This window comes from Puma concolor, chromosome B1 (genome assembly GCF_028749965.1).
Source record: "Puma concolor isolate L17-30 chromosome B1, mPumCon1.1.hap2, whole genome shotgun sequence".
In the NCBI taxonomy this organism is placed as follows: Eukaryota; Metazoa; Chordata; class Mammalia; order Carnivora; family Felidae; genus Puma; species Puma concolor.
Window position 1 is genome coordinate 85,750,336 of NC_141670.1, and position 26,643 is coordinate 85,776,978.

A 26,643-nucleotide genomic window follows, 5' to 3' on the forward strand; every position below is an offset into this window, starting at 1 on the left:
TAATTTTCTGTTCCTATTAATGTTCCTTAACCATAACCCAAATGACAACTGTCCTCCTCTTTTATCCTCTTTAAGCTATGCTCAAAGACCTTACTCAAATTTCCATGAAATCAATTTACCAGGCAGAGACTCTGAATTAACAGAGTACACGGTGAGCGGCAATAGGGGCAGAATGTGTCTGTTTTGTTGCCGTATTGTTTCAGTAGCATCTACTACAGTTCCTGGCCCTTATGTTCTCTAGATACACTCAAGAGATAGAGAAGAAATATACATTTGGACCCTATACACATACATTCAAGTCAAACAAAATTACCTTATTTATTCCAACAACCAACAATTACTATACACTTCAGTTAATCTTTAGAAATACACGGGTCTAGAAACACATTACACGGGTGCCTGGGTGGCTCTGTCAGTTAAGCATCTGACTCTTGATTTCAGCTCAGGTCATGATCTCCTCCTCATTTATGAGTCCGAGCCCCACATCAGGCTGTGTATGCACTGAGCCTGCGTGGGATTTTTCTCCCCCCACCTCACTCTTGCTCTCTCTCTCTCTCTCTCAAAATAAGTAAACTTAAAAAAAAAAAACATTACAATATCAGTAATTCTGCAGAGTTTATAGTAAGAGGTTTTTAAATCTCTCATTCTCTCTTCCCTTTCTATATCGATATTCATTTTATGTATTAAAAAAAAAACACGGGGCGCCTGGGTGGCGCAGTCGGTTAAGCGTCCGACTTCAGCCAGGTCACGATCTCGCGGTCTGTGAGTTCGAGCCCCGCATCAGGCTCTGGGCTGATGGCTCAGAGCCTGGAGCCTGTTTCCGATTCTGTGTCTCCCTCTCTCTCTGCCCGTCCCCCATTCATGCTCTGTCTCTCTCTGTCCCAAGAATAAATAAAAAACGTTGAAAAAAAAAATTTAAAAAAAAAAAAAAAAACACTGTACTAAGTGTCCAAGTGCCTAGTTAGTAAATTTCCCAAACATTCCAGTAAAGGTTCTCCCTTTTCTTTGATCGAACATGTTAAACTACACCTAAGAAGTGAGTCGATAACATTTACACAGTTTTACTCTATTCAGCTGCTAAATGCAAAACATTTCTAAGCTACGAAATTATGTTTCTGTGGTAAAAGATAATGTTTCCCAATTATAAGAAATTTAAGAGATTTTAGGGGAGAAACTATAAAGATATAGTTTACTTCAAGGAAAGTTACATGTTCTCCATTTTGGTTGATGTTGTATCTTTTGGCCACATTCCTGAACTAAAAAACAGGAATATGTTAATAAGTTTCTAGGACATATTCCCCAAACAGCTTTACAGATGTTCATTTGATCCTAATCACCACTCTATCAAGTAAGTGGGTGGTATTAATAGAGCACGGGGGGTATGGAAACCATGGTGCAGATATACCAAATGGCTTCTCCACCATCAGCAGAGAAGCAATGACAAAACCTCTTTGGAAGGCAGCCCAGTCCGGTGAAATAAGGATGGTTTGAGAGTCATAAAACCTGGGTTTAAAACCGTATGATTTGAGAAAATTACTTAATCTCTCTACACGTCAGCTTTTTCACTCCATAAAAAGAAAGTATTAGGTTGAACCATTTGAAATCACCAACATGCAATCATTTTTTACCTACAAAAATGGCTATTTCATTTGATTCAACCTCATAATAATGTTAACTTAAAAGAGTTCTAATTATTAAATGCTACGTTCTATTTAAAGCACCTGCATGGAGCTTAGCATAGAGAAGTACTAGACACGTGTTCAAGTTCTTCACCCTTCCAGCTTCAAGCTATAGCATCAGCACGATCACTTCACTCACCACCACTCATTTAACCACATCATTCCTCCGTCCTCTTTTTGGACATTAGAGTAAAATACATTATCTAAATGTATTTTATAATACGATAGCTAAAATGTTAACACCCATTGAAATTTCAGAAGACAAGACAAAAAATGAAACAGGATTGTAATCACTACTGATTCTCCAGTTTAAGTCAGCAGCATAAAGTCCTTCCTTTCCACTTCTAAGTGGATGCCTTACGTTCTCCATTATGAGCACGTATACAATAAACAAGGACATATCTGTCTTGAACCTACCTATTCAGAATCCTGTCAATAATAACATTATAAACCAGAAGACCCGAGGCTTGCCTTTACTTACGATGCCATTATAGATTGATAGCAAAAGGTTTGCTTGAAATTCAATTAAGAACTAGGCAATACTGATATGGTCTCAATCATTCAGTAAACTGACAATTTTAGAAAAGAAGCAAAGGAGGTTGGGATAAAACAATGTAATGAAGAAGCTAATGCAGATCTAGACAAACTTCATGTTCTTACCTTCTTCCTTCCCACAACCTTAGACTCAAAAGACACTAAATGATCCAAAGAGCAAGGGACCCTAGACCTAGAAATATTCTTCTCTGTCTGGTAAGGACAAATTTTTCATCCGTGAGCTCAGCTTCCAGAAGGTATTTAAATCAATGAGGAAAATAAGAGACTATCCAGGGAAACCAACCAAATCAGCACTAATGATCAACAGGGTGACAAGCATTCTACTCATTCATATTTAAAAAGGTAATTAGGAGTATTGAGCATTTGAGGGGCACCTGGGTGGCTGAGTCAGTTGAGCATCCAACTTCCGCTCAGGTCATGATCTCAGGGTCCATGATTTCAAGCCCTACATCAGGCTCACTACTGTCAGCCTCTCAGCACAGAGCCCACTTCAGATCCTCTGTCCCCTTCCCTCTTCCCCTCCCCCATTTGCACTCTCCCAAAAATAAATAAATATTTTTTAAAAAGGAGTGTTGAGCATTTGAAAACACTGTATTTTTAAAGCATGTACAAAAATTTCCTTATTAATCCGTCTAAAGCATAGACCTCAGTTTTATTTGAATTATTTTCATTCTTCTGTTAATCTTTATCTCCTATCTCAACAACCATTCATTCCTAATGATCTTCTACAGTGTACTAGTTGAAAAGCTAATCAATCATTGAATAACTATTTATAGAATGTCTAACAGGTACTCAGCACTATACTAGAGGCCAGATAAACATTAAAGAAAGCTTTTCTAATGCTTCCTGAAGGCCTTTTTTTTTTCCAATTAAAGAAGGATCTTAATGTTTCACAAACTTGCAATGTCCTCTAAACTCTTGCGTAATCACCTGTTGCCAAATCAAAGCTTGATGAGAATACAATCATGGTATGATCATCTTTCCCTCGACAGAGGCTTCATACTGTTTTGTATTTGAAGAGGTGACAGACTATGATTTTACAGGATACCCATGTTCAATTTGAGCTCTATTCCTGATGCTTAGAATGAACATGTGATCCTCAAGGAGGAGTAAGTACCCTTCTTGCTTACTTCTGTTCACACAGCCAATGTGTCTTCTTATCATATGAGAATGGCAAACAGAGCTATCTATCTTCGCAGACCATGGAAGGCCAATTAGGAAAGGCTCATCTATAGGGGCCATGGTTTTAAGCATGCCTCTATTACCCTCTCAGAACCTAGAAGAGTAAGACTCAAAATTGTGTGGTTTTGAACTGCACTAGTCAGGTTGACTCTGTACCCATACATTGTACTCTATAAAAGCTCATTAAAGCAGCAGGGCGTGGAGGACATACAGAGAGTAAAACCACCTAAATATGTAAAAGGAGACAGTGACAATACCACACTCTCAAATAAGTAATCAGTTAGTATTGGATTCTTACCACGTATAAGGTTCCCATCTATGCAAAGGACAACAGGACTGTTGTTTGACAAAACACGTATTTGGGATCATTGGTATCGGCTTACAGTGAGTCAACAAGACTGCACAGTTCATAGGTTTCTCCTCCATTCAGCAGAAAATGCTGCGTTTCCTCGGCAACTGAGAGTGTTTGGCTGGGCTTTCACTTTTCTACTTATAAAGTACAAGCAAGGAAGGGGTCCCACCATCTAGGACTTGGTTCAGAAACTGGTTTCTCTGCCGTGAGTAACTGAAATATCCCATTTGGTGCCTAAACAAAACCCTGTGCTTACTTAGATTTATATTACATCTTTATGATCAAGTCTCAGGCAAATAATAAAAGGTAATTAACACTGAGAAAGTAGTTTTAATGCCTGAATTATTTCTTCACCAAGAAGCTTCTAAAATTCAAGTAACTAAGAAGTTCTTACTCTTAACTAGGCAACGTTATACTTTATTTTTCAAATCTAATCAACTAATCTATGCAAATGAAACAATGGAGTAAATACCTTTGTCTTACTAGGTAGAGTTTTCTCAGAAGCTGGAGCTTTGAAAAGAACTCTTAGCTGAGGCAAAAGTACAGGATTCAATCTCCTTTTCTACATTAGCATGGGTGATTAGAGATCACGATGAAAGGACAGTGGCCAAGGTGCCAATTACAAATGTTTATTTTTCAGGAGATAGAATGCCAAGTGCTGGTGTCCCCACTATCCTCACCAGTAAGATCTCCCGTACTTCATTACCCCACTTCCTCCCAAGTCAGGTCCATGTAAGAGCTAAGGCCTTGGCTTCCTCTGCAGAAAGAAAGAGAAACACAGCTCTTGTCCTGGGGCTGTGGTTGAAGAGAAGCTGCTTCCACCCGAGGTACTTGAAAAGGCATCACAAAAACCAAAAACCATTTCAATTTCCTTGTATATTTGCTACAGAGCAGCTCCCACTTTACAGATCCTCTTGTGGATCAGGCTGTAAGCTTTCACTTTTATACCTGAAGAAATAAATGGGCTCATTATGAAACCGAAGGTCTTTTCTCCTTAACACTCCTCTTGATTCCCCCCTGCCCCACTGACACCTAATAATACTCCATACCTAGAGACACCCCATAATCAAGCTTGGAAGGAACAATGGGTAGTTGAGTGTACAGAGAGGACAAACCATGATTTACAATCCTCTTTTACTGGTTCACTACTCAAACACCAACATTTATGTGCTTCCTAAGTCCTGAGGGGTTCACTCTCTGCACACTAATGGCCACAGTCCCTACTTAACTACATTGAACAGTATACCCCGAAAATTAATGGCCACCCAAAACCTCAGACTGTGACTTTATTTGGAAATACGATCTTTGCAGGTGCAATTAGTTAAGGGAAAAAGAAATCCTGGTGACAGTGGACAAATAAGGACCTTATCAGAGGAGTGGACACACAAACAGAGACATACAGGGGAAAAGACCATGTAATGGTCTGAAGACTCAACTATGCAGCTGCAAGCCAAAAAGTGCCAAGAATTGCCTGAAGCTGGGAAGAGTCAAGGAAACATTCTTCCCTAGTGTCTTCAGAAAGAGGATGGCCCTGCTGACACGTTAATTTTGTATTTCTAGAATTATGAGAATAAATTTCTGTTGTTTCCGGCTACTTGGTTTGTGGCAATTTGTTACAGCAGCCCCAGAAAACAAATCCATATACCTCAGGACACTATATGCTAGACATCCCCAGTCAGTTTCCTTGCTTTATAGCACAGAAAAAAAAATTTTTTTTTTGATTGCATGAATTCAAAAAGAGAGAAATTAATCCTCTATAAAATTACATATTTTGGGTCAAAGATAAGAACAGATTTTTTTTTTTAATTTTTTTTTTTCAACGTTTATTTATTTTTGGGACAGAGAGAGACAGAGCATGAACGGGGGAGGGGCAGAGAGAGAGGGAGACACAGAATCGGAAACAGGCTCCAGGCTCTGAGCCATCAGCCCAGAGCCCGATGCGGGGCTCGAACTCACGGAGCGCAAGATGGTGACCTGGCTGAAGTCGGACGCTTAACCGACTGCGCCACCCAGGCGCCCCAAGAACAGATTTTTAAAAGAAATGCTATAAGCTGCCTGGAGAAGTCCCTGAAAGATCTTAATCATGACCACACACCATTTTATTTCCTCGGATGCCTAGGATATGTGTCACTGGAGTAGGACGGACACAATGAAGATCAAAATTGAGATGGGTCTTTAAATTAGCCACCTAATGGGGCGCCTGGGTGGCTCAGTCCGACTTCGGCTCAGGTCATGATCTCGCGGTCCGTGAGTTCGAGCCGGGCGTTGGGCTCTGTGCTGACAGCTCGGAGCCTGGAGCCTGTTTCAGATTCTGTGTCTCCCTCTCTCTGACCCTCCCCCATTCATGCTCTGTCTCTCTCTGTCTCAAAAATAAATAAACGTTAAAAAAATTTTTTTTAAGTAAATAAATAAATAAATTAGCCACCTAAGCAAGTTTTATGAGAACTTTTCAAGGAGATTAAGCACATGTAAGAAACTCCTAGAGAAAGATGGCAGAGAGACATAGACTCATATAACACTACCCTCCAGAAAGAAAAAGAATAAAGAAAGAACATATCATCAGTTAACTCAAACAGTCCTTTAAAATTTCTTCCAGAAGCAGAACAATTAGGGCTCCCAGAACTAACAAGATGATGACTTCTCCTGACTCCCAGGGAAGAGGGCAGAAGGGGGGTGGAGGGGGGGGGGGAGGAATACAGGAAATCCTCAGTGATACCCCCAACTTAGAACAAACCCAACTCAATGGTTTAGGACCTGCAAGGCCCAGAAACCTAGAATGTTCTTCGAAACACTCTTCTCCACTGCCACAGATTAAGGAGGGGTTCCTGGAAACCAGATGAACACCAAACGCACCCAAAATACACACTCCCCCTGGGGTGAAACATTCTCAAACTGAAAACACCCTTCAGTGGAGAGGAATGTTCCCAGGAATGTCCCTTAAAATAACTATGTTGTGGCCTCCGCTGGTCGCCAGCCGCCCCGGCAGTGCACGCGGCCCTCAGCTCCCTGGCGGTGGGAGGGGTGGCCGGGCACTCTCAGGCCCAGGGCGGTGGCCAGGCCCCCGGGCGACAGGGGGTCCCCGCCAGGCGGCTGGGCCGTGGCACGCCTCGAGGTCCACGAGGTCCAGTACCTGACGAGGAAGCGCTGGGTGACCATCAGGCGCAACCGGTTGCAGGGCTCCGTGGACCTGAGCACGGGCCACTAGGGCTTCATCTGGCGGCACCACCTCCACGTCTTCACTCCCGGGGCGACAGCGGCTTCTCCCTGCTCTGTCTCTGCAACAGCTGCGGGCAAGAACCGCAAGAACCGTGGGATCGCGGAAGCTGCCGCACGTGTGTACGTTCGGGTTCCCGGGCACCGACGGCAAGATCACGTGAGAAGGCGGAGAAGCGGGAGGTTTGGGAGTGAAGCCCACGCAGGCCCGCACCTCGCCCCTGGCTCCCTGACTCCCTGACCCCCTGACCGTAGGCGTTCCAGACACCACGGTGCACTTCATCATCTCAGCCATTGGGAACCGTCAGTGCTGCAAACTCCTACCCATCCAGCAACCCGCCCCCCCAGGGAGCAGGGTCTTCGTGGTACAAAAATGGGCTGTGTGACACCAGCTGACCTCAATTTAAAGGCCGACAACTCGCAGCCAGAAAAAATGAAAAGGAAGCTTCTGGTGGAGACAGCCCAGAGGATGATTCAAAGCCACCTTATTCCTATGCAGTTAATCGTACAAGCAATTACAATGGCCTCTGATAAACAACTCACTCTAAATGGAATTTATACTCACATCACTAAAAATTATCCACACTACAGGACGGTAGACAAGGGCTGGCAGAATTCAGTCTGCCACAGCCTCTCTCTGAATCGTTATCTCATCAAAATACCACGTTCCCAGGAAGAACTAGGCAAAGGCTCATTCTGGAGGATAGATCCTGCCCTTGAAAGCAAATGAATAGAGCAGGCTTTTAGGAAAAGATGGTACAGGGGCGTGCCTTGCTGTAGATCCCCTCGGGGACCTCTCTCATATAGAAGTGCCCCGGCCCCTCCCAGTCACACTGGAGTGCGGTCTGCTCAGGCCAGTGGTGCCCAGACCCCTGAGAGCCTGTTGAGAGAAGGTTCATCGCGCCCCACCCCCTTCCGACCTGGAGCCTGAGTCTGCAACCTCACAGTCCCAACTGCCTGTCATCCAAGAGGCCATGTCTGTCCAGAGTGCACCAGGCTCACCTCTGTCTAGTTGGGCCTTTAATTGCCACGCAGCAGCAGCAGCTGCCACCAGCAATCAGGCCTGTCACCTACACAGTCACAGCCCCTGTGACCACCTGGACCTCTGAGCAGCTTGTCGTGCAGACGACTCACATCATCCATCAGATCCCAGCAGTGTCTATGACTGGCGTGGCCAGGCTGGCCCCAGCGAACACATACACCATCACTGACCAGGCAGTGGTCACTCAGGCAGCCATGCTGGCCCCTCACTAGGGCAGAGCCGCAAGAGAGTGAAGATCATAAAGAAGTAAAGGTGAAAATAGAACCTATTCCTGTGATTCGCCATGCCTCACCCTATAGGCACTGCTAGCCGGGTCATTCAGATTTCATAGACCACCCCTGTCCAGGTCACCGCCAGCTACCAATAAAAACTAACACAAAACGCAACTCACATGGTGCCAATCCCTGCCACCGTCCATGGCCTGGTGAACGGTGCAGTGGTGGGTCCTCTGCACAGGCTGGCCAGACGTGCATGGGTGTCAGCCTCCCTGCCCACAAAACACCAGAATGGCGACCAGTCAGAGCAGCCAGAGCAGAAGCAGGTCAAGACAGAAGACCCAAGGGGTGCCTGGGTGGCTCAGTCGGTTGAGCAACCAACTCAGGTCATGATCTCACGGTTTGTGAGTTCAATCCCCGCGTTGGGCTCTGTGCTGACAGCTCAGAGCCTGGAGCCTGCTTCGGATTCTGTGTCTCCTCTCTCTCTGCCCCTCCCCTGCTCATGCTCTCAGAAATAAATAAACATTAAAAAAAATTTTTTTTTTTTTTAAAGACAGAAGACCCAAGAGCATCATCATCGCCCTGAGTGTGGACCGCTGTCAGCTACCAGCAGTGAGAAAGGCGCCCAAAACTAGTGACTGGGACCATTACCACTGGGAGAGCCTGCCTTGCGGGAATGGCTATTTTGGTTCTTGCATTTCCCGCAAAAGGTTTACGGGAGCATCCACGCTCAAAGAAAGACAGCCAGAAGGAAGGGAGCAAGCACAAAGCAGTTTATTAGGGACAGTACTACTCTCCCAAGAAGGGGGAGCAGGCAGGCCCAGAGGGGGCAACTGCCCTGAGGGTACAGGGGTCCTCTCTTTTTGTGTGAGTGGGACCTTGGGTTATGGGGAGTGGTCTCTAATAGAGGCTGCTTCCAGTCATTTTGGGGACTCCTCCCACAGGTTGGGACCAGGAGTTTTTGACCCTACAAGGTTTCTACCCAACCTTCATGGCAGCTTCCCCCAAGGCAAGGGTGGGCAGGGGGGCTAAAACAGCAATGCAAATACATTATAATGAGTCTAGGGGTTACCCTGGGGTGGAGGTGTAGGAGGAGAGCACTTGCTCTGTACTGGTGGCTCCCATTCTGTCTGCCCAGGGTCTTGGAAGCCACAGTCAGGATGCTGTGCCCCCAGGCTTCTAATGTGTGATGTTGTGCCCCCAGGGCTTCTAACTCCTAACCTATTTATCACCGTCCTTGCCTCCAGCTCACCTCTAACTTAACTGCCTAAGCTTTCAGGACAGCTTTCCTTACTTTTTTATCAACTCTGTGCTGCCCAGAGGGGACACTGTCCTTTACCTACACTGGGAGCATATTGTGTCAGTGGGTAGAGGGTCCTGCGGTTGGGCTTCACGTCAGCACTGAAAACACAAAAACCCAGGCGGCCTTAAACCTCCTTGAAGAAAGAAGTCGCACCTGAACAAAAAGCACATGCAACAAAACCCGGTTGGGCAAGCGACTCCCCACTCTGAGCTCGGCTTGTAATTCCAAGCAGAGATTTGGGGTCCTTGGGGAGGACGGCGCCTGGAGCAAGCAGAGCTGCAGGGACAGTTCGGGAGCCCTCCTCGCTGCCCTCCCAGGACCCTTGGTGCTGGCACTGGTAGATAAGACAGCAAGCAGTCTGTTGTACTGTGTGGAATTAGAATATTTTGACGTGTACTTTCTTTATAAAATAATTGGGTCTTTGATGTTTCAGTTCATTCCATTTGTACTCGGGAATTTTGCAATCACCCAGGACCTTTCATGTTGATTTCACTTGGGGGAAAGAAACAATGTAGTTTTGTTTTTGTTGTTCGGTTTCAGCCTATGGAATGATTTCCTTTTGTCTGTCCTGTTAAAGTCTGGATGGAGCTACTTGATGGCGTCTACAGGTTTTCCACGTTAAAGCAGCTACCTGATCCAGTCCGTCCACCTCCATCTCAGTGTGTAGGACAGACAGACAGATGCCCATGCTGGGCTGCATGTAACCATGACCCCAAGAACTGCTGGACTCTGGAGCTGCACTTAACCTGTTCTCTTTCCTGCTTTCTATTGTTTGTTTCTTTGTGTTGACTTTGTCCCAGAATAATTTTCCACTCTAAGTGCAACAAGCCTCCTAAGTATTGTGTGTGTTTAAAGGGACAGAACTGTTCCCACCTCATTTGGAAAAAAGATCCAGTTTTCTACCACACACCCTTTTCAAAAAATAATAACTATGGAGAAAGAAAGAGAAGCAACTTAATGCCCCTCGTAGGTGTAATTGTTCTTTCCAGCAACTATCCCCCAACTCTCAGAAACTGAGGAGAACATTAAGCCATCAACACCTGGCCTCCAGCGCACTTTATAAGATGAGGGTACTGAGAGGACCCAGAGGAAAACAGAAGGGAGCAAAATAGAATCCACCCAGCCCGTGGGTTGATGAGGCCTAGACAGCACCAACCCCTTTCAAATGAAAAGTGTGAATACAAAAGGCTCATCAACAGCACAAAAATACTATAGCAGGAAGAAAAGTAAAAAATAAAATGGAACAAGTTTAAAAAAAAAAACCATTCTAGAATGAGCACAGTCCAAGAAATTAGACTTTTAGACTTTGCATTATGACAGAAAATAAAGAAAATTATCTATGAAATGAGATGTCAGATGGGGAAAGAAAATGACAGAATAAAAAATGTTCAAGGGTAAGGTAATGAAAAAAGTCAAAGATCACAGACAGCTAAGAAACGATAAATAAATACGGAGCAGGAAGAAATGAAAATGAGAGAAAAATAACTGAGATGTGGGGGATAGTTTTGAGAAAAGTATATACCAAATATATAGGAAGCAAAGATAGGGAAGTATCTAACAGAAAACTGACAGCAGGAGGGCAAACACAAGCATTTCAACAAACAGATAATGGGTGCCCCTGAAATATTAAACGCAAATGAAATTCAAAAATTTGTTAATCAGAAGCTATACAGTATGTTACAGGAAATATTAATATGAAACCACCACAACTAATATGGATATGCTAAGAAAGTTTTCCTACTTTAAATATAAAAAAAATTTTAAGTTTTCTCAGAGTATCCACGAGGGGAAAACAAACGACAACAAATTGAAAGTCACCCACGAGTAGCCAGAATATTTTTGTTAAAGCATTAAGTCAGACTTTGTCACTTCTCTCTCCGAACCCATCCAGTGTTTTCACCTCTCATCAGGATATAAACCATATTTCTTAAATGATCTGTAAGGCCCAACCTGATCTTAACTTCAGTTAGCATTCTGAACTCATCTTTCTATTCTTCACCTCACTTCCTTTGCTCCAGGTAAACAGGCCTCCATGTTGTTCCTCAAATATGCCAGACATGTTCACCTCAGGGCCTTTTCACTTGCTGTTCATGCTGCCTGATGCAAATATGTAAGTCTTTTTCACTCATCTCCTTCACATGTCATCTTCTCATGGATTCTTTTCCTGACTGCCCCATTTAAAGATAACCCTCACTGTGGCTCTCCATATCCCTCCTTCTCTTGCTTAAATTATATTTACTTATTTATCTATATGATATAGGTCATTAGTTATTTATTCATTTTGCTTATTATATATGTTCTCCCATAGAATTTAAGCTCCAGGAGAGCAAAGATATTTGTGTGTATGTTGTTTATTTCTATATTCTCGGTATCTAGAATAGTGCCTGTCCAATGGTAGGAGCTCAACAAATATGTATTAAATGAATGAGTGAGAGGGGAAAAAATCACATATTTCAAAGATCTCATAGGAACATTCAATTCTAAAAGATAGTAGATAAGTAAGGAGAAATAGTTTATGTATAAAAGCTTTAACAAAATGGGATTGTTAGATGTAAATGATCTCAGAAAATATAGCACCCATGCCCACGTTTTGCAAACTTATAACAAAATTTCATTAAACTAAGCTGTAGTTCAAACTATACATGCTTAGGAATGTAGAAACTGCTTTATGAAAAGATTAACCGTACATATTAATTCCCTTTTAATTATGGCTAAGGCAAAAAAAATGATTAAAGTTGCTTTAATTAAAGTTAAAAATTAAAGGTATAAAAAAGAAAGTAAAATGTTATAAATCTTTAGGAAACTATACAATGGAAAAAAGCAATAACTATAATAAACTTAGTAGTCTTAGAATATAACAGCAGAAATCAAAAGGAAGGGACAGAGGTCATTAAAGTAAAATTGTACTATGTTCCTAATATTTCGCCCTGGGAGACTGAATTTTGTTTCCAAAACCCTCTTATATACCATTTGTTGTGGTAAAAACAAATTGTGGGGGAGGGCAATTTGGCAGTATCTGGAAACTTTTTTGAATATGTATACAAATCAACTGGAAAAATTACCTTAATTTTTCACACCTTTGCCAATGCCCTCCCACTCATCCTCCATACTCAGCCATGTAGCCTGCGTTGGCCAGTGGGATAATAGCAAGCTTGAGGTAAGAAACTTGAAGAAATGCTTACATGTTTCCACTCTCCTCATTGACCTCTGTCTTGTCATGAGAGAACAGGCCCAGGCTAAGCTTGTAGGAGAAACACTGTGGCTATCAGACCAGACAATAGCTAGCAAACCCCAGACATGAGAGAGAGCCCCCCCAAGATCAATGGGTCTGCCTAGACAACTCCAGGCTGACTGTGCAGGCATGTGACTGAATCTGAGAAGAACCACTAAGCCAACGTGTCATCTTGTGAATAGTAATAAATGATGGTCTTAAACATTTATATGAAAGTAACTGATATATGGAATTACCTTTTGAAAGGGATTCTTTCTTGAGGAAAGAATTTACATTAAAAACACTTCCCTCTCCAAGAAAAATTGTAACAGTTCTTTTCTTATTGCAAAGAATGCCACAGGAATATTTATTGTGACATTTCTGCTCACAAAAACATTTACTGTAGCATTTTTTGGAATATGAAGACATTTGGAAACATCATAAATGATCATCAACAGGAGATGGGTGAAAAATCTTTTAGGCTAACAAGAAGGTATGTTGCAATTAAAAAGCGTAACTTAGATTTATAGATTTTACAATACCACAACATGTATTACTCAGTGATGAAAATGAGTTACAGAATGACATATAATAATTCACATTCACATCATATAGATCTTTATATTTTATATTTCCAAATATACATGTAGGAAAAGCTGTTTGCAAGCATGCACAAACTATTAACAGCTATTACCAGCAGAGAGAGTCAGAAAGCCTGTGATAATGAGAATGACTTTCACATTTTCTTGTATGTGCTTGGGAATATTTTTACAGTTATATGTAGTGTGTTTGTCCTTTCAAAAATAAGAAAGACCTTTTGAAAAATAAGGAAGGTATTTTCTGTGGAGTCACACGTCACTCAACACATATTTAATGTTTACAAGGCACCAGGTGTCAGACAGATCCAGTCATGTTTCCACTTGCACACAACTTTCGATTCAGCGCGCGCCTGCCCCAAAGGGAACTCATATCTCTGACTTAGCTAGGGCTGAGAAATCATCACCACAGTCTCTATAAAACTGGGTTTATTAAGAGCATCCATACTGTTTATGAGTCGTAGAAAACATGTTCATTTTCCTATCCGTGTTAAAAGCTGCTTGGAGGATTGATGGAGTATTGCTTAGAAAATGTTCTAGAATTCAGAGGAAGATGTGTTAGGATAAATCATTACTAGTTACTGTATACTTACGCATACTTAGAGGATAAAGCTCAGAAATTAAGTGTGCTGTCTCCTCCTTGATCTCTCTGTAGCAGCCCCAGGACAAAATGCTCCTAAGAGCTTGGCAGGGTGTCTGACGGGAGAATTGCTCCTTCTCTGGCTGATACAAGCTTGCACTACGGTGGGGAGCTAGTCTGGAAGGTAGGTCAGTTAGCAGCAGTGCTTACAGAGGGACTAAGAAGTACAGAGCTCTCTGGTAGGTGCTGTGGGAAGGAAGGAAAGGATGAGGCCATACAGGGGTGCTTGACCTCAGGGAATGGCTGCGGGCAGTGACAGCAAATGACGCTGCCTCTCAGTTTTGTCCCATGCTGTCCCGGGTTTACTTCACAGCCACCCTTGCTTTCTTTGCCATACTTTTCACAAGGCTGACACTTACTACAGGAACGCTCTTCTTTTGGTAAATATACACTCTGATGACAGGAACTAAGACAGAGGAGCAAACTGTCTGCACACTGTGATTAGACATGCATCATTCCAGAGCCTCCTATGGCTGGCTGACTTCCCGAGGAGGGGAGGGGGGAAAAGGGGGAGGGGAGTTCGCCTATCCAGTTACAATCTACTCCCCAGTGCAAAGCACTGCAAATTCCACAGGTCTCTCTCTGACTGACAGAGCAACTTATAAAATCTGAGATACCTCCGTTCTTGGCTTGGTATGCAAAACAAATCAGAACTTTTAATGAAATAGTGTTTCTCTTCTTGTTCCCAAATTTATAGTGACAACAACAAAGTTATCAGCGGGAAAGTTGTTTCTAAGCCAGCAGTCAGCGTTCTAAGGGGCATCAGGTGGTGGTCCCTGTGGGCTGTGGGCCTTGTGAGCCATTATTTCAATAGGACGGCAGTGGCCATGCCAGTGAAGGGGGAGCAGTGTGCCGTATGTTGGCACATTTACCCCCACCCTCTATGGGTTTCCCCCTACTTGGTGAATGGGCCTCTTAACAAGAGCTTGAAAGGTCATGGAGTCTGAGTAGGAAACAAAAGTCTTCAAGTGGGGCAGAAGGCATGCAGATTCTGACCCAGGACTGACATGGGAGTCTCATGGATCTGATGATGGGTATACCAACGTTTTCCTCACCAGCCCCACAGTTCTACCTTGGCACTAACTGTTCACATGGTATTTTTTACATCACTTACTTCTCAGGGCCTTAACTTCTTCATTTGAAAAATAAATTCTAGCATCACAGAGTTGGAAGCAACCTTAAGGGGCCATTAGTTCAATTGTCTCTGTGGAGGATTTCTACATGACCCCGGATGTTTCTCTACCCTATGTCTTTCTGGAATTCCATTATTTTTTTTTTAATTTTTTTTAACGTTTTTATTTATTTTTGAGACAGAGAGAGACACAGCATGAACGGGGGAGGGGCAGAGAGAGAGGGAGACACAGAATCGGAAGCAGGCTCTGGGCTCTGAGCCATGCTCGAACTCACGGACCGTGAAATCGTGACCTGAGCTGAAGTCGGACGCTTAACCGACCGAGCCACCCAGGCGCCCCTGGAATTCCATTATTCTTGTAAGAATGCGGGGAAGTCACTAAACTCAGCCCCCACATGAACCACTAGCGCTAACATCACATTCCAGTAAGGACGGCTTCAGACTGTCCCCAGAGGGCAAGAAGGTGCTGATAAGGTCAGAGGCAGGTGCCTTTTCCTCCGCACCGGGTTGTGACATGAGAGAGGAGAAAGGTGCCGGGCAGAGGGTGGGTAAAACAGCAGGTGTTGCCATGGTGCCCTACACACAGGCTGCCACTACCTTTCTTCCTCTGTCCATCTTGCGTTAAGTGCCTCTCTAGCTTTCCAAGTCCTGCTTTTTATTTCATGTCAATGGTGGAAAAAATATCGGCCATGATAATCCCTCAAACACACTTACAAGCTGTGGATTGAATGTACCAAAGCAGGCGCTGAAGAAACCATGTCCAGTTAAAGACAAAGCCCAATAAAAAGTAGTTAGGACACAAACTAATGTGAAACACCTTCAGTCCCATAGTTAACATACAGGTATATACATTTATCGGTCCACACCAAATTATATTTAGGGCGTGTACGTTTTACTATTTGAAAAGTATGATTCAATAATAATCCAGTAGACGTGAAAAAACAATTTTCTTTCCTTTTGTCTTCATCAGAAGTTTCAACACAAAGAGAAGATTATCTAGTAAAAGGAATTGTAATGTTCTTCCTTTTATTTTTTTTTTAAGTAGGCTCCACGCCCAGTGTGGAGCCCAGTTCAGGACTCGAACTCACGACCCTGAGATCAAGACCTGAGCTGAAATCAAGAGTCGGACGCTTAACTGACGGAGCCACCCAAGCACCCCAGGAATTGTAATGTTCTTAACCAGACACATCTTCAGATAGTGCTGATGTAAATCTCAATTTAAAATTATTTCATGCAGCTTAGATTATGTCCACCACCCTAGGCTGTGAGATGGCAAAACCTTTCAGTCACATACCACCCTAGCAAACATCTGGCTGTATTGTAATCCAGTCTTTCTGCATCTGGCTTCCTTTATGAGAGGCAATATAGTGGGATGGTTAGAGCCCTGACTCTGCTGCCGCCACTTACTTTCTCAGTGACATGGGCAGTTTAGAGGACTGCTCTGTGCATCAACTTCTTCATCTTTAAAATGGGGACCACTGTGGATTGAATTATGTCTCCCAAGTAGATGCTGAGGTCATAACCTCCCGCACCTGTGAATGTGACCTTATTTGTAAGTAGGATCTTTGCAGATGATCAAGAGAAGATGAGATGGGCCCTAATCCATCCAGTATGAGTGGCGTCCTTATAAAAATGGGAAATTTGAACACAGTTAGATACGTACAGAGAGAAGACAGTGTGACATTGGAGAAGACCATCTACGAGTCAAGGAATGTCGAAGGCTACCAGAACTGGGAGCAAGGCCTAGAACAGATTCTCCTTCAGAGTCCTCAGAAGGAACCAACCCAGCTAACATCTGGATTTGGGACCTCCAGCCACTAGACTAAGACAATAAATTCCTGTTGTTTCAGGCAGCCGGTTGGTGGTACTTTGTTATGACAGCCCTAGGAAACCAATACAGAGACCAATAATATATTCTCCTCACAAAACTGTTTAGAGAACCAAATGTGTTAATAAGTATAATATACTTAGAACACTGCCTAGCAAAAAATGAACTATTGGGACCTCATGAAGATAAAAAGCTTCCACACCGCAAAGGAAATGATCAACAAAACTAAAAGGCAACCAACGGAATGGGAAAGATATTTGCAAATGACATATAGGACAAAGGGCTAGTACCCAAAATCTATAAAGAGCTCACCAAACTCCACACCCAAAAAACAAATAATCAAGTGAAGAAATGGGCAGAAGACATGAATAGACACTTCTCTAAAGAAGACATCCACATGGCCAACAGGCACATGAAAAGATGCTCAACGTCACTCTTCATCAGGGAAATACAGATCAAAACCACACTGAGATATCACCTCATGCCAGTCAGAGTGGCTAAAATGAACAAATCAGGAGATGCTGGAGAGGATGTGGAGAAATGGGAACCCTCTTGCACTGTTGGTGGGAATGCAAACTGGTGCAGCCACTCTGGAAAACAGTGTGGGGGTTCCTTAAAAAATTAAAAATAGATCTACCCTATGACCCAGCAATAGCACTGCTAGGAATTTACCCAAGGGATACAGGAGTGCTGATGCATAAGGGCACTTGACCCCAATGTTTATAGCAGCACTTTCAACAATAGTCAAACTATGGAAAGAGCCTAAATGACCATCAATTGATGAATGGATAAAGAAGTTGTGGTTTATATATACAATGTAATACTACTTGGCAATGAGAAAGGATGAAATATGGCCTTTTGTAGCAACGTGGATGGAACTGGAGAGTGTTATGCCAAATGAAAGAGGTCATACAGAGAAAGACAGATACCATGTTTTCACTCTTATGTGGATCCTGAGAAACTTAACAAAGACCATGGGGGAGTGGAAGGGGGAAAAAAGTTAGAGAGGGAGGGAGGCAAACCATAAGAGACTCTTAAAAACAGAATAAACTGAGGGTTGTTAGGGGGGTGGAAGGGAGGGGAGGGTGGGTGATGGGCATTAAGGAGGGCACCTGTTGGGATGAGCACTGGGTGTTGTATGGAAACCAATTTGACAATAAATTTCATATTAAAAAAAAAAGAACACTGCCTAGCATATGGTAAGTCAATAAATACTGGTATTAATTATTTACGTCATCCCATTCAACATGACTGTAACATATATTCACGTGTAATGCTTCAAAGGCTGGGACCAGTAAAACAAGGCAGGCAGTTCACTCAAATTGCTTTTCATCATTTTCCCAATGGACATTCATTACACCCAGTTCTATAATTGAGAAAGACTTTTCTCAACTTTTTCTTAAATCATACCTCATTTCTAAGTCTGGCAAATTTATGATATATATTTTCTGACATGAAAGCGTCTCCTTTTTATTCTCCCCACTGGCCTCCTCTCCCACTTACACGTTAATTGTAGTATCCAAACCCCTCGGATCTCTCTCTGTTCCCAAATGTCTCAGAAAGATCTAAAACACTGTTACTTGAGATCATTTTTAATCACCAGTAGTTTAACACGTTATTACTCTCAAGGAGAATACAGTTTGAATAAGAATCAAAGCTTTAAGCTCAAGAATGGGCACTCCTCTTGGAAGATTTAAATCATAAGCCAGCAGTTAAATAGAATTTTAGAGAGCTGAGGGTAGGAAAGACAAACAGCAGCCTTTCCTGAGACTTCTGAAGGCACCCCTCTTCCACAAGTCTAGGCCAACACGGTCTCAATTTTGTTGCTTTGACAATCCAACTTGGTAACAATTCAGTCAAAACAAAATGACTTACCCTCTCCTGTGAGTTTAGAGAAGAGGGACAGGACAGTTATCTCTCACCAAATGGAAACCCCACTTGACAGCATTCAGAATCAAAGAATGTGATTGAGCCACCATCTATTTAAGTATCAACTTAAGCAAATTGAATGTAAAATTCCAGTCCCGCCATATTGACTCTGCCGTGGTCCCAACCTCAACTCCTGCATGTATCAATGACTTAAAAATAGATAAGCTCTAGGGGCACCTGGGTGGTTCAGTCGGTTAAGTGTCTGACTTCAGCTCAGGTCATGGTTTCGCAGTTTGTGGGTTCAAGTCCCGCATCAGGCTCTGTGCTGACAGCTCAGAGCCTGGAGCCTGCTTCTGATTCTTTGTCTCCCTCTCTCTCTGTCCCTCCCCTGCTCACTCTGTCTCTCAAAGGTGAATAAATGTTTAAAAAAAAAATTTAAAAAAAAAGCTCTGTCAACAATCAGAAATTTGTCAACTTTAAGTAAAAATTGGTTTATAAACATCCCAGAGCACATAACAAATCAAGTAAACTGAAAATCATTCTATAAGTTGTATATCCCTCATGGTCCCAACAGAAAACAGATGGCATGCTAAAACTGGGCAGTTTAAGGAAAATTTAATTAAAGAATTATTTACAAAGATGTGGGCAGAGTATAGGGAAACCACATGGGAAAATGTAGAGCCAGGGGTTGATAACTGTAAATTGCCTCTGCCACCTGTAGCCTGAGGAAAATACAAAGGGGAGCAGTTATCAGAATCCAGAGTGGGTGAATTGTGTGGAGAGGGCTCTGTGACATTCCAAGGGTGCAACCAGCTCAAGGCAACCACAAAGGGAAGGAACAAGAGGATAAATACCCTTACATAACTCTTTTTATTCTCTGATCTTTGGGCAGTGTTCTCCATAGGTGTTCTAATCTCAACTAGAAGACAGAAGACTAGAAATCTTACTGATATAATGATATAATATAAAGGTCAGCATCCAGGAGTACAGAACAGAGAAGGTGGAAAGTGGATCAAAAAGGAGGTATCTGGTATAGGATGTGACCTTGGGCTATATCACAGGACCTCTTCAGGCCTACATTTTTCCATTTTTGGATCCCAGAAGCCAACCCAGTGCTGAACAAGAGTCAAAAAGTTCTTATTGAGTCTGTAAAATAATCTATTTAAGATAAATAAGCTCCATAACTCTGTCCAACTCTAATATTCTCTGATTAATTTGTTCAATGTTCTCAAATATTATTCAATAGTAGTGGCCTGACCATCGAAGAGGTCACAATTACTAAAGATGAATTCCACATCCCAATCCTTAACTCTGTATTCTGTTATCTCTTCTATATAAAAATGCAAAAATAAAGTGTTCAAGTGTTATTAAATTCAGTGTCTAAAGAAAAGAAAGACCGAAATATTTAGGTGGAGACATGATTGTGTGCTAGTAAAGGAGAAAAAAGTGCTTTGATTGTAAAATTAGGTACATTGAGGCTACCTTAGTCTTTTAAAGGAGTAACATGTGACATGCCATAATAACAGAGATGGGGAATATTTCTGGAAATATTCCTGCAATCTTTAGTATTTATTTCAGTAAATATTTTGAGTACTATTCTAGGTACTTAAGTTAGTACTCATAGTAGAGGCTCACAAGTGCTTATTAAATTTTTAAAAAGCACTCACCACCAATATTTTATCAGAAGCACGTGCTTTTGCATTTAGGTATATAATTAGAAAAAGGTTGCTACTTATTTTATTTTTCACCAATATTTCACTTAGAAATTTGCAATATGTCCTTAATTAAGGATTATATTTTTCCAGCAACAATTTAATTTCTCAGTAATTGCTACACACATAGAAACCAATTGAATTGCTTAGAGTCATTAGCAAAAACTAAGCCAAGAAGGGCCCTGAATTTCTTTTCAGATATTTATTTTGAAACCATGTTCTATTTCTATTCCTAAAGCTCCTTCATGGGTAGATAAAACACCAGAAACATATGTTTTGATTCATCCAACTCATTTTGCAATCAGCTCCCAACCCCATAAATCTTAAGTGGGTATTTGATAATTGCTTCCTAAGGACTTCTCCTTAGAACTTTTGTTCCTGAATTTACCCTATTTGATTCTGTCCTTTTTTCCTCAATGAGCCCAATCCACTGCTTCCTTGGGTTGTTTTATACTTGTTGAGTGTTTGTATGTGCGGGGGGAAAAGATCCTTCCTCAATATCCCTCTAATTGCTTTTTTCTTTCTTCTTTCCCTTCCCTACTCTTCATTCAGTTTGTTTCTTTATTCTTATACAAACATTTTTTTGCAGGTCTTCAATGAGATACTCGATAGAATTAACTGGTAAGACTGTTGGACGAGCAAAGTTCTTCTAAAATGTTCTTCCACTGAGTGCTCTCCTCCCCCTCACTGTTTAAACTTTCTTTTTTAAGGACTCTCTTTTCAAATGAAAAAGTGAGGTTCCAAGAAAACGAAAATGACTTTATCTGGTTCTCACTGCTATTTCAGCTGGACAGCTGGGGCTAGATCCCTGGAGCCCTGCTTTGCCAATTAGATGATTTAACCTCAATTCTATCCCTTGTAATAAACAGCAAACAAGACCCATAGTTCACTTAAATCTTATAATTTGAAAAGAATGACATACCTGATATTCTTTTCCTTGAAACACTTGGTTTATAAAGACATGGAAAGAATGTTCTATTTTGAGTCTGTCAGCAGCTCAGAGATGAGAGCTGGTAAACTGTCCCCTGAAATCATTAAAAATGCTGTTAAAAAAGTATGTTTGACATCTTAAGAGAAAATAACAAAAGGAAATGCCAGCAATCCTGCTTCCATACCTAAGGCTCCATTAGACACTGTCTAAATGATGGTGACTAACACCTGCTGTCAGGCATTGCCTTCACATGATATAAAAATAACTCCTCTAAATATCCTAAACAAAGTTGGAAGTATGTGTCGGCCATCTGTCTGCTCTAACTGGTTTTTCATTAGAACCCTATGATTTCTTGAGATGTATTCCAGTTTTTGTCCCTCTGAATCCCTAAACTGACCTCTGGATGGGTAAGGAGGACTGACCCCCTGAACATGTTTCCTTTAGAGATCTTATAACTGAACTTGGATAGTTTTAAGTTTCTGAATGTGCAGGCAGCCAACCTGGACCAATTCAGGTCAGCAGCCTGCAAACTGTCGGTAACACGCGTGGCAGGGCCCTTGCTGGCACAGAGTCAATGCCCCTTCCACGTACACATGCCGAGGCACATTCTGTGCCTTCCCAGACCTGGTCAGGGGTAAATTTAACTAGCACTCATGAGCGCTAACAAAGATTCAGGCTCTCTGCTTGGTGTTATCTATGCGATACCATCACCCTCACCATAAATGGGAAGGGGAAGCTTGAGCTCCTGCAGCCACGGGAGCCATGGTAGCAGCTCAAAGGAAGCAGCTCACGGCTGTGCAAGTGTGAGCTCCATGTTCCATTTCTACCCCTGGCTTACCGAAAGCACTTCCAAACCTCTCCCATCCTCACAGAACAAAAGATCAAGAGATACTAGTTCAAAAAAAAATACCTGGAAAGTGAAAACAGGTGCAAGAGAAGGGATGAAGGGCACAATCAGAAATGTAAAACTCCCATGTTCAGTTAGAAAGTCCCTGAAGTAAAACCATATCATGCGTGACAAGAACAGTGTGAAACACTGCACAGGCTCACACCAGCTAGAAAGTAGGCCCTTAGCCATCCTGTGGAAGGAAGTGTTCTCACCACTTTCTTAGTGATGAAGAATGAGAAACTGGTATCTCAACCTCCGTGTTTCCCTTGCAGATTGTCATGTATCAGCGCACATAAAGATTCAAAGTTGTCTTGAAAGAGTGCATTTCTAACATTCTCAATAAAATCTTTAGTGGTCCTTGTAAAGTCCACTATGAAACATCCCTCTAATATTGCTACATACAGATATTTGATGTTGGTGGATCTTACCTGAATATTTTATCTAAGGAGCACATTATGTCACTGTACTCCAGGAGAAAGGGTAGAACCAGGATCCCCTGTCCAGACACTATCTTCTCTCTAGTTCCTAAAGGAGGAAACAATCAGCACATCACTAATTACAAGGCCATTTCACTGTATTATATACTCCCCTCCTCCTAGCCAAGACACTGTGGTAATATGAGACAACGAAGAAACGGGAAAAAGGTATCAGGAAACCTGAAGAGGCCCACAGGTGAGCAGTCTGGTCTTTGAGCGACAGTTGAAGAGGGTGAGAATGATTCATTTATAAAAAGGGAGATGAGAGGCATTATATGCTTTCAAGTGTCTAAACTAAAAGGAAAGGTGTTTAAGGGACACTGGGGGTGGGGGTCTTCCAAGTATACCCCAAACCTAAGAGCATCTGAGGCTCTGGGAGAAATTTCACAGTGGCAAGAAAGATAGAACTCATCCTCATAAAAGAATAGACATTGTATTTTATTTTATTTATTTATTTATTTTTTTTTTCAACGTTTATTTATTTTTGGGACAGAGAGAGACAGAGCATGAACGGGGGAGGGGCAGAGAGAGAGGGAGACACAGAATCGGAAACAGGCTCCAGGCTCTGAGCCATCAGCCCAGAGCCCAACGCGGGGCTCGAACTCACGGACCGGAGATCGTGACCTGGCTGAAGTCGGACGCTTAACCGACTGCGCCACCCAGGCGCCCCGACATTGTATTTTAAAGTATTTTATCAACACCTACAAACTAACTGGTAGTAGAAAAAGAGCCAGGTATAAAGGAGATGGATTTGGATTTGAGTTTTAATGACAGTGAGGGGTCTTGAGAAAGATCTATGCCAATAAATCAAACACACCTTTTGTTGTGCTACACAAAGAATGGGTGCTACTCATCTCCTGAAATGCAATGGAGGCGTAAAGAGCCAGGGAGGCCTGGCTTCAGAAATGGGCACCACCACCCTTTATGTGTAAGACACTGGACAGATTAATTATCTCCTGTAAACAAACATATCTACCTTCTGGGGAAGATGCAAGCAGGTAACAAAGGTGATGGCCCATAGCACCATACCAGAAGATGGTAGATCAATACACATTTGTCCCTTTCTTTTTGATCTCAGAAATGCCTTTAAGAACACTGCCCAAAGCTCTCGGTGGTGGCTTATGTTTCTATAAACTTAAATTTAGTACTTATGGAGATTTCAGGAGGTGCCATGCTATGGGATCCAGGTATGACCCTTTTCACCTACTTGAGTTACCAGTAGAGTTGGCTTGACCCCATATAACCACATTGGTAAGAAGCCCAGTAATTACCTCTAGAGAATTCTCACCAGCCCCATCACAAATTATACAAAGATCCTGGAGGCCTACTGATTTCAAAAGGGATTAGTCCATCTTGCAAATGAGAATGAGACACTGGGATGCCAGATTAGACCACCAATGCCTACCGATCGCTGATCCTACATTACCCAGAGAGTGGGCATCTCCTCCTGCCGTCCTGTCAATGCTGCCAAACCCTGCGTGGCCTCTAAGCTTACCCCACACATATACCCAAGATTATGGTTCTCTCTCTTACACGAACCCTGGACCCAAAGTTATGGCTCTCTCTCTTACATGAACAATGGACCCAAGGTTATGGTTCTCTCTCTTATGTGAACACTGGCCAGTGGTTTTCAAAGCACAGCACTGCTTCCTGTATGCTGAAACAAGTCCCTACTTCAACCAAGGAAACCTCTGAGCTGTCCTCTATCTTGGTAGTCAAGAATTAGGGAAGAGGGCCTGGGTGGCTCAGTCAGTTAAGCATCTGACTCCTGATTTCAGCTCAGGTCATAATATCATGGTTCGTGAGTTGAAGCCTCGTGTTGGGCTCTGTGCTGACAGCATGGGACCTGCTTGGGATTCTCCCTCTCCCTCTCTCTCTCACAATAAAAAAAAATAAAAAATAAATTTAAAAAAAAAGGATAAGGGAGCAAATACCGACAAACTACACACCTGTGGACCAATTCTGGCCCAGTGTCTACTTCAATATGACTCATAAGCTAAAAATGGTTTTCACACTTTTTAATGGTTAAATAATATATGTCAAAAGAAGAAGACTATTTAGTGACATGGGAAAATTATGTGAATTTCAAATTTCAGTGTCTAGAAATATAAAGTCTTATTGGAATAAAGCCATGCTTACTCACTTAAGTATTGTTTATGGCTGCTTTTGGCATTACAATAGCTAAGTTGCTTCTTGAGTTATTATAATACAAATCATATGGGCTGCAAGTCTGAAATATTTACGGTGTGGCTTTTTCAGAAAATGTTTGCTGACCTCTAGGTTAGAGACTCAGTCTGTTCCCATTCAAAGAGCCCCTGGGCCCCTTATCCAAATTAATCTATCATTCCCTCCAGAGCTCTGCAAACTCAGGGAAGACAGAGATTTTGCTATACATAAACAGAACAAAGGGAGGGGTATACCTTTTGCCTAAGGCAACAGTAGCAACTCATTTCACTTTTTCGTGACAAAGAGGGCAAGGACAGAATACCAAAGTGTACCAGCAGGGCTCACAGTTTCTGCTTACTTAAAGAACCAGATCAGAATTTCTCAAAAAAAAAAAAAAAAAAAAAGTGTCCCTTTCTCTTAGCTCCCTGATACTTCCCATATCGAAATATGAATAACATGTAGATTAATGATACTAGAAAGGGCTCTGAACTCACCCAAAAAGAAAATTGAGCTATTCAGCGGGGGAGAATCCTTGAAGATCCTTTATTTTAATAAGACTCTAAGTAAAAAAAACAAAAAACAAACCTGTAACGTTTGTTACGACCTTTCTCAGTAAATCTCAGTTGACATCAATAGGACTCCTTATTTCATTTATTCCTTGGTTTATTTCTTCAGCAAATACATTGGGGGAAGTACTAAGTGTCAGATACTCTTCCAGATTTGGATAACTATTATCCAAACAGATTAAGAAGCATGAAAAAAACAAACATTTTGCTCAGAGCTTCCATTCAAGTTGAGGAACACAAGCAATTTAAAAAAAGAAAAGATAAAATAAGCAGAACATCAAGTATGTCAAATGGTGATCAGTGCTAAGAGGAACAATAAAGCAAGGAAGGCAAAGAGGAGAGAAGGGAGGGGATAAGGCTGGAGGTGAGGCCAGGGCCTTACTGGGAAGGAACCACTTGAGTAAGGGCATAAAGGAACGGAGGGAAATGAGCCAAGTAGATAACCCAGAGAGAAGCATTCCAGACAGAGGAGAGGTCAAGGGCAATGACCAGGGTGGAAGCTTGCCTGGTGGGAGGAAGCTGGTGGGTGTGCATGTTTTGTGTTCTGTGAACAGCAAGGGGGGCAGTGTAGTCAGAGCAGAACCAAGGAAGAACAGTCTCTTGTTTGATGATTTTACAGAGGTGGGGTGATAGAGGGGGATGGAGTACACATTGTATAGCATCTCTTAGGCTATTGTAAGGGCTCTGGCTTTTATTCTGGGTGAACTGTGAAATCACTGGATGATTTTGACAGGCAGAGAGAAAGAAAGAGAGAGAAGGAAAACTAACATGATCTGAGTTGTATTTAACAGGATCACTGTGGCTGCAACTCACTATAATAGGACCAAGAATGAAAAATAGGTGGGTATGGGCGGGGGGGGGGGGGGGGGAACAGTCTCAACTGGGAGACTCCTGAAATAATCCAGACATGAGACTGGCTTAGATCCAAGTAGCAGCAGTGGAGATGACACAAAGTGGTTGAATTGTGGACATATTTTGATTTTTTTTTTTATGTTTTATTTATTTTTAAGACAGAGAGAGACAGACAGAAAGACAGGGTGAGTGGGGGAAGGGCAGAGAGAGGGGGAGACACAGAATCCGAAGTAG

General features: G+C 42.3%; 1 long non-coding RNA gene and 1 pseudogene across 2 annotated transcripts in view; one reads left to right on the forward strand and one right to left on the reverse strand.

Annotated features, from left to right (window-relative positions):
- Positions 1 to 25,764, reverse strand: part of LOC147581737 (uncharacterized) — a 234,449-nt gene extending 208,685 nt beyond the window's left edge. For both annotated transcript variants that reach the window (XR_015250202.1, XR_015250203.1), the window contains exons 1-3: positions 25,486 to 25,764; positions 22,778 to 22,874; positions 21,452 to 21,554 (exon numbers count right to left, since the gene is read on the reverse strand). This is a non-coding gene — a long non-coding RNA (uncharacterized LOC147581737). The remainder of the gene's footprint in view (positions 1 to 21,451; positions 21,555 to 22,777; positions 22,875 to 25,485) is intronic.
- On the forward strand, positions 4,417 to 14,935 carry LOC112858835 (forkhead box protein K2-like; annotated as a pseudogene).
- Positions 25,765 to 26,643: the final 879 nt, after the last annotated feature.